Genomic DNA, 8,199 nt, shown 5'->3' with positions numbered 1-8,199 from the left:
TGTAAATGTGGCACAGGGGCTGATAAAAGGGGAGAAATGATGTGGCACTGGAAAGGGGGGACCAAACTGAAGTTCAGGCAAAATCAAAGTTAGAGGGATGATATGGCATTTAGTCTGTCATTTATCTTATATGTATTTTTTTTTTAACTTAAATTTCTCTATTAAAATGGGGGTGCGTGTTATACGCCGATAAATACGGTAGTTATGATTTTTTCCAGAAGTACGACAAAATCAAACCTATATAAGTAGGGTATCATTTTAATGTAAGTAGGGTATTCATTTGTATGGACCTATAGAATAAAGATAAGGTATCATTTTTTATCGAAAAGTGTACTGCGTAGAAACGGAAGCCCCCAAAAGTTACAAACTGGACAATGACCCCAAACATACATAAAAAAGCACCCAGAAATGGATGGCAACAAAATGCTGGAGAGTTCTGAAGTGGCCAGCAATGAGTCCAGATCTAAATCCCATTGAACACCTGTGGAGAGATCTTAAAATTGCTGTTGGGAAAAGGCGCCTTCCAATAAGAGAGACCTGGAGCAGTTTGCAAAGGAAGAGTGGTCCAACATTCCGTCTGAGAGGTGTAAGAAGCTTATTGATGGTTATAGGAAGCGACTGATTTTAGTTATTTGTTCCAAAGGGTGTGCAACCAAATATTAAGTTAAGGGTGCCAATAATTTTGTCCAGCCCATTTTTGGAGTTTGGTGACATTATGTCCAATTTGCTTTTTTCCTTCCTTTTTTGGTTTAGTTCCAATACACACAAAGGGAATAAACATGTGTATAGCAAAACATGTGTTACTGCAATCCTTTTCTGTGAGAAATACTTCATTTTCTAGAAAAATTTCAGGGGTGCCAACAATTATGGCCATGACTGTACATGTGTAGCGCTGGCGGCTAATTTAAAGGAGAAGTATCATGAGGAAAAACGTATCCCCTATCCAAACGAGGCCCCTGCTCTCCCCGGGAGTGGCGTGTTCCGACACCCACACGAAGCCGTGGCTGAGGTGCCCCCTCCATATATCTCTATGTAAGAGCCGAAGATAGCCGAACAGCTCTCCCAAAGAGATATATGGAGGGGGCGGTCAGATCCCCTGAGATACTTATCCCCTATCCTTTTGGAAGATGGGAAAAAAGTAAATGATAATGAAGAAGTTGAAACAGGCAATGTAAAACTGAGTGGCCTGATAAGAATGATCCAAAAACAGAGAGACCCTACAAACTACAGTACATAGTAATGATACACTATGCAGACCCAAACCCAGGACATCAGCAAAGCAACAGTGCTAACCACTGAGCTGCTATGTATTACAAGGTTGTATTATGCATTGTATTTTTATTTTCATCCATTATCTGTGCCACACACAACACTGACTTTGTTTTATTATTTATGTCCATCCTTTACTCCATTTCCTTTCTTCTTCCCTTATCTCAATAGCAGCATCTTTCTTTGGGGAAACAAAAACTAACACTAGTTTCCCATTCAAAATGCACTGACAATATAGATCACCTTCTTAGTTGTAAGCATATAGCATATATGAGGGAGGGTTGGCAAGGATGAACTCCTATATATATTTTTTAAGGGTAGGGTCACACGTGCCATATTTTGCTTTGTGTTTGTTGCTGTGTATCTTCCTACCCATTAAAGTCAATGGGTAGCAAAATCAGCTGGGTATTTTGCTACCCATTGACTTCAATGGTTACGAAAATACGCAGCAGCAAATATGCAGCAAAGTGAAGCAAGTGTGACCTCTACCCTAAAGGGGTATTTCCATCTTCAACATTTATAGCACATCTACGGGATATGGCAGAAATACCTGATAAATGTGTCTCTCATCTCTGGGACCAGCATCTATCTCGAAAATGAGGACACCCTGTCTGGGCTGCTTGGGGTGGCCAGAGGTGGTTAGGAAGGAAAGATAGGGGATAAGTTTGAGATCGCGGGGGGTCTGACCGCTGGGGCCCCCCGTGATCTCTCTGTACGGGGGCTAGGCTCTCCAACCAGATAGCGGGTGTCGACCACCGCATGAAGCGGCGGCCGACACGCCCCCTCAATACATCTCTATGGCAGAGTCGGAGATTGCCGAAGGCAGCGCTCCGGCTCTGCCATAGAGTTGTATTGAGGGGGGGAGTGTCGGCCGCCGCTTTGTGCGGAGGTCGACACGCCCCCTTCCCGCGGGCTGTCGGGGCTCCGTACAGGAGATCGCAGGGGGCCCCAGCGGTCGGACCCTCCGCGATCTGCAACTTATCCCCTATCCTTAGGATAGGGGATAAGTTGTTCACCACTCATTTGATGGAAGCCATTAGCTGTCTGGGCATGCTGGGAGTTGTAGTTTTGCACCATCTGGATGGCCTCAGTTTGGAGACCACTGATAAGAAGTTATAGCAAGGACAAAGACATACCAATGTTATCATATCTATTTACTACATTGCTTCTAAACAAAGCAATAATGACATCGGAGGGAACTATGGTGCTGTAGTATAAGCGCTGCATTTATCTCTTTGTTACTGCTGAAAACCTCTGTCATACAAGGTAGAAGCGAGAAGAAAAGTTCATTGTGCCTCTGTATAAAATCATATCCACATGAAGCTACAGTTTGGGGGCGTATTAAGGATCCGTAATCCACTATGAGCCACATAAGAATGCAGCATGTGAATCTAAACTAAGGAAATCACAATCCTATGCCCAATCTACAATAGCAAAACTGCAGAGGCAGCACATTCTTAAAACTGTACTATATATTTTTCCTCCCATTATTATACAGTACAGTGATCCCTCAACTTACAATGGCCTCAACATACAATAGTTTCAACATACAATGGTCTTTTCTGGACCATTGTAAGTTGAAACCAGACTCAACATACAATGTTATGGACAGTCCAGATCTTTGAAACGTGTCAATGGCCGAAAGAACTGACCAATCAGAATGGGCAATTTACTGATGTGAGGCCTGCTATATATAAACCAGCAAGGGTGGGGCTTGTAACCTGTCTCCCCCCTCCCATTGTATGTGTGCTGAGTTCACACTGGAGGCGACTGGGGAGCAGTCTGCAAGTTGGACCTTAGGCTGCTGTATATCTGGTTCCTGGTTCTATGCATCTGGCCAGGCAAAAAAGGTTAGTGGTTAGGTCCCGCATCACATGAGAAACCTTGGCATGGTGTGCGGGCTCAGGTATGTCCTTCATATAAGGATATACTGGCTAATGTCTCATTTTTACATCAGTTTTGAGGATTAGCGAATATCATTGTATATATTTACCACAGGATTGAAACCCCACTTTTGTCCATAGGTGCGGGTCCTCTACCCCACTGTATGTGTGCACAATTGCACTTGGGGTTGAGCACCTGTTATCACCTTGAGACTACGTTGTTTTGTTTTGCAATTTACTGATAAAACCCCTGTATTACTGAAGTGTATGCACTGACTGGTGTCTGGTAACGCCCCCTACAGTACAGGGAGGTATTACATGTTCTGTACTCTTTACTTGTACCAGGGTTACCTGCTCCTTTGGACACCAGGTGAGGGCGACTCCATGTTACTTTTTTAGGACATTTAGTTTACTGTACAGGACCCGGAATAAGCTCCTGTCTTCTGCATAGACCAGTGTTTCCCAAGCAGGGAACCCCCAGCTGTTGCAAAACTAAAACTGAGTTGTCGATTTGCAACAGCTGGAGGCTCCCTGCTTGGGAAACACTGACATAGACCTTGATTTACAGCTCACAGCAGATCTTTCTTAGGGTGCATGCACACTACATTTCTTAAGATACGGGACCGTATATGGCTGGGGAGAGGGGGGCGGAGAGTCGGGGGCGGGGCAACTGCACGCTGCAATATGCGGTCCCGTATCTAATGTATTTCAATGAGCGACCGGAGTGAAACGCTGCCTCCGGTCGGCTCCATTTTGGCCCGTATACGGTTTCCCGACCGGACCTACAAACGTAGTCAACAGCGTTTTTAGGTCCGGTCGGGAAACCATATACGGGCCAAAACGGAGCCGACCGGAGGCAGCGTTTCACTCCGGTCGCTCATTGAAATACATTAGATACGGGACCGCATACGGCAGCGTGCGGTTGCCCCGCCCCCGACTCTCCGCCCCCCTCTCCCTAGCCGTATACGGTCCCGTATCTTAAGAAACGTAGTGTGCATGCACCCTTACCTTTATATGTAAGGATTTGCTTTATCTGTATTAGTTATCTACTTATTTTTCTTTATTCCTCACTTTTTCCTATTTTTGGATGACATTTTGGTGCCTTTAGAACGAATTACCAGGTTTCCATAGAGTTCTGGTCTCAACATACAATGGTTTCAACATACAATTGTCATCCCAGAACCAATTAATATTGTAACTTGAGGGACCACTGTACTTAATTTTTTCCTGCTTTATAAATTAGAATTTTATGGTTTCTAGGTGAAGTCATCAGTGTTAATTGGTATTTGGTTATAAGCTTTCTGTGTTCCATTCTAATTATAGTGTGTATTCTAGTGTAGACAAATGGCAAGAGGATAGGACAAGAAAGTAACAATAAATGTTTGTTTCTAGGTTATATGTAATAGTACACCACTGGGCCTCAAGAAAATCAATAGCATACCAACTGAGCCGCAAAGGAAGACAATGGCCTCAAGTGACAACACTGTTCCTACTGACTTTGCACAAACCCAATTCCTATTTAATTAGAAAATTCCTATACGTCCATAGAGTCATTGTGCTGTGAAATAAAGTGTCCTCTTGTACAGTGTGGGGCATACTGCATTAAGGGAAGGTGAGCAGTGTGTAAACTAATGTTTTGTATTATTCAACCCCTTAAGGACACAGCCCATTTTGGCCTTGAGGACACAGCCAATTTAAATTTTTGCACTTTATTGTAAAGAATGACATATTGGCTTTATTCTGTAGGTCAATGCAATTAAAATGATACCCGATTTATAAAGTCTTTTCTATCATTGTACTACTATAAATCAGTATGCTTAAAATTCTCTTCTGATCCCTAGAACTATTTTATTTTTTTGTTTACAAGGTTGTATGAGGGCTCATTTTTTTGCGCTATGATCTGTAGTTTTTATCAATACCATTATTGTTTTGATGGCACTTTTTGATCACTTTTTTTATACATTTTTTCTGATATATGAAGTGCCCCAAAATCAGCATTTTTCCCATTTAGTATTTTTTAAGCTTACGCCATTGACTGTGCAGGACCTTTTTTAATTGGTTGGACAATTACACATGCGGCAATGCCAAGCATGTTTATTTTCTTTTTTTTTTTATGCCTATGGCATAGCATTATGTAGTGTGATCGTCGATCCACTGATACTGTCTAGCTAAGCCAGGCTACATCAGGGAATCGGCGATCAGCGGCAGGATAAATGTGATCTGCATTTATCATGGTGTTTAAAGGGGTTATCCAGGAAAAAACTTATATCAACTGGCTCCAGAAAGTTAAACAGATTTGTGTAATTACTTCAATTAAAAAATCTTAATCCTTTCAGTACTTATGAGCTTCTGAAGTTAAGGTTGTTCTTTTCTGTCTATGTGCTCTCTGATGACACGTGTCTCGGGAAACGCCCAGTTTAGAAGAGGTTTGCTATGGGGATTTGCTTCTAAACTGGGCGGTTCCCGAGACACGTGTCATCAGAGAGCACTTAGACAGAAAAGAACAACCTTAACTTCAGACGCTCATAAGTACTGAAAGGATTAAGATTTTTTTATAGAAGCAATTTACAAATCTGTTTAACTTTCTGGAGCCAGTTGATATATAAAAAAAAAACGTTTTTCCTGGATAACCCCTTTAATGACAGGCAGTGTTTGGATCGCCACTGTCCATATTTCGCAGTGAGTGTCTGGCTACACCCTGGTGCAATAAGTCCCAAGAGCATACCTGATGTCCGCAGATAAAGCATACCTGTCACTAATGGGGGAAAAAATATAAGCAAGGATGTTGCTCACACTGTAGTTAGTATGATGTTCCTGTCACTTTTATCTGTGTTGACTGGTCAGATAACAGCCCCACTGTGCTTCTCACTTCTCCTGCATTCCTCTTCCTAGCAGGGGTGTGTGTATGTGAGCAAGCTTCGTCAGCTTTCACTTCCTGACTCTGTCTCTCATTGCCTACTGCAGGGATCGAAAAGACATGCTGTGAGTAGCCATGAACTGAATATTGAATTAGCCTGTATGAAGATATCTAGTGGGTAAAATTATAATGGCCAAATATAAGGTAAAAACACCAATATTTAAAGGCTGTAGATATGAGATAGTGCTAGAATTACTATATCTGCAACATATCAATATTTTATGTTGGTGACATATTTTCTAATACCCTGGCTCTTAATGTGCGGCCCATGTACCACTTCACAAAATGCTTTTGATCCATTGTCCATTGGTAAAAATGTAACTTTTGTTCATTCAAAAAGATTAAAATCATAATAACAAAGTAAGTTGAAAATCATAATAACACAGACAGGTCCCTGTCAGGCACCAACGCATTTCTGGTGCGTTAAGCACCATTACTTTCTTACCTTTGGGCCATTTTCCACACATATACTTTATTTAGCTAGACTCAACAGCATGGTCTTCTGCACTTTTATATCCCACTAAATAAACATATAAATGTGTTGGAAATTACCTGAACATAGTGACCAGCTGACTACATTTGGATAATTAAACTAGTCACTTTATTAGGTACACCAGTTCAATTGCTTGATAACACAAATAGCTAATCAGCCAATCACATGGCACTTGTTGAAGTTCAAACGGAGCATCAGGAAGAGGATTTAAGTGACACCTAACGTGGCATGGTTGATGGTGCCAGGTAGACTGTTGTCAGTATATATACTGCTGATCTAATAGGATTTTCATGAACAACCATCTCTTATGTTTGAGAATGGTCCAAAAAGAGAAAAAAGTGAGCAGCAGTTGTGTCATCAAAAATGATTTGTTTATGTCAGAGGAAAATAGGCAAAGTAGTTCAAGATGGCAGAAAGACAACAGTAATATGAACAGCAATGGTATGCAGAGACAGAATTAAGTTACCTAAATCCAGATATGTTGACATGATAAATCAGGAAACCTATTGCACATGCCTTACAACTATATGACACAGTAATATGGCACCCATAAAGATGAATGGCCTCTTAATGCACTTGCATGTGCCTCTGATTCCTAAAGGAGGCATATGAAGGTTATTTTCGTTTGTAGAGTCAAAAGTCTCGGCTCCTGTACAAACATTCTTTGTAGTGCTGCAAATAATGTTGGCGGCTACATTTGTAGTCTTAGTCTCAAACTGATAGGCAATGCAGCACGGTTTCTGTGGAATAATGTGCCAAGGAATGTACATAGAGGAGGATGGACTTTTAGAGGGTGCAATACTTGCCTTGTCCTGGGCGCTGGAAACCCACACCATTTGAGACACCTGTAAAGCCTGTACAGCAGCACACAAAATCTGGGGGATGCTGTAGAGGGCTATACAAATTGTTATACCAGCCATTCATTACTTATAAGGAAGCCGCCCCTATATTTACCATGATTTGTGGTGCCAATATGTTTTTCCTCAAGCCATTCATGATAATCATGTGTGTCCAAAATGACTGTGTAAGTTTTATTGTTCTCCGTATTATCAAAAAACTACATAGAATTGTGACTTGTGCTAACTTGTGATTATTATTCAGAATCAGTATTCATATTAACTGTAATTAACTTACCTTGCCTGGTTCCATTGTTGCCTCCAGTTCTAGTTGTCCTGACAATGGCCCTGCACGTTACCCAGCCTGTTACCGACACCGTTGTTCACACCTGACCAGAGGTAGGATATTTAAACTTGTTACTCAGTCCTTTGCCTGTGAATAATGTTTTTCCTTTTACCAGCATTCTATATCTTGTATTTCTGACCTGACCTATTGTGACCTGATTTCTGCTTGTTCCTTGACTATCCTCTTGCCTGATGAATTTGTACTGTGTTACCCTCATGTTTTGACCCTGGCTTGTCCTGACTTTGTTATTATTTCTGATTGTGTACAATGCTCCCCACTAGATTTTGACTCTCTGTCTTGTTTTGAAATAACCCCTTGTCTGCTGACTCTGTATCTTTTTTGCCCATGTGCTGCAAACCTGGGTTGTCTGACTTTCCAGATGCCTTATACACTCAGCAATTTGGGGGTCACCATTTAGGGTGGATCGTCCAAGTAGGTAGGCGTAGTTATTGGGT

At 41.7% G+C, this 8,199-nt stretch overlaps 1 long non-coding RNA gene across 1 annotated transcript; it reads left to right on the top strand.

The window, feature by feature from the left end:
• The first annotated feature begins 3,040 nt into the window (after positions 1-3,040).
• LOC130369248 (uncharacterized) lies at positions 3,041-7,797 on the top strand. The gene is made up of 3 exons (XR_008892705.1): positions 3,041-3,119; positions 6,117-6,213; positions 7,724-7,797. It is a non-coding gene; the product is annotated as an uncharacterized LOC130369248 (long non-coding RNA).
• Positions 7,798-8,199: the final 402 nt, after the last annotated feature.

This window comes from Hyla sarda, chromosome 4 (assembly GCF_029499605.1).
Source record: "Hyla sarda isolate aHylSar1 chromosome 4, aHylSar1.hap1, whole genome shotgun sequence".
Classification (NCBI taxonomy): domain Eukaryota; kingdom Metazoa; phylum Chordata; class Amphibia; order Anura; family Hylidae; genus Hyla; species Hyla sarda.
Note: the sequence above shows the minus strand (reverse complement) of the source record. Positions and strands in the feature narration are given on the sequence as shown.